Genomic DNA, 812 nt, shown 5'->3' with positions numbered 1-812 from the left:
TGTCCAATTAATTTCTTTCTATTTTTAGTAGAGACGGGGTCTCGCTCTTGCTCAGGCTGGTCTTGAACTCCTGAGCTCAAACAATCCGCCCGTCTCGGCCTCCCAGAGAGCTAGGATTATGTAGTGTGTTTTAATAACAATTTGAAAACTTAAAAAGATCCATGGGGTAGATGACAGAGACATTGGGAAATACACGATGTTTTAATTTGCTAATTTCACAAGCATAGAGACCTTTCAATGACACTGGCTGCAGTGATACTAAATCTGCCCTTCCCTGCATCTATATTTTCATTTACAGGGCCTACTTCTATAGAATTCGAACTACTTGAGGACAGGAGCAAATGCTACTTCAGCTCTTTATTCCCACAATCCCCTAACACATTCCTGGGAGGCATTCTTTCTCTAAAACAGCTCTCAAATCTCCCTCTTTATTCCATTCCCATTCCTGCTGCTTTGGTTCAAGCATTTTCCTTGCTTCCCTGGAGCTTAGCTACACAACCTGACCCTGGACTCAGTCTCTGCTGCAAGTGACCTTCGCACTATCATGAAAGCCTCATGAATCTCCTTTGCCCACAAAGAAAAGTCTGGACTGAACCCAGCCTTCCTCTCCAGCCTCACCTCCCTCCTGTCCTCCAGTCTCTGGGAGCCTCCAGCACCATGGATGCAGCAAGCCTTGTTATATCCTCAATCACCTCTTCTTTACCTGGAAAACTCCTACTCATCCAGCAGAACCCAAAGGTGATGCTTTTCTCATTCATTCAACATACTGTCATGCCCAGCTGTTGGAGATCTAATGGGAAAGAAAAACTGGG

At 45.0% G+C, this 812-nt stretch overlaps 1 protein-coding gene across 1 annotated transcript in view; it reads right to left on the bottom strand.

Moving 5' to 3' along the window:
- POLR3H (polymerase (RNA) III (DNA directed) polypeptide H (22.9kD)) overlaps window positions 1-812 on the bottom strand; it is a 22,948-nt gene that overhangs the window by 19,005 nt on the left and 3,131 nt on the right. The gene's annotated exons all lie outside the window — the stretch shown is intronic.

Source organism: Propithecus coquereli, unplaced genomic scaffold (assembly GCF_000956105.1).
Source record: "Propithecus coquereli isolate 6110/MARCELLA unplaced genomic scaffold, Pcoq_1.0 Scaffold126, whole genome shotgun sequence".
NCBI lineage: Eukaryota > Metazoa > Chordata > Mammalia > Primates > Indriidae > Propithecus > Propithecus coquereli.
This window is presented reverse-complemented; position numbering and strand designations above follow the sequence as displayed.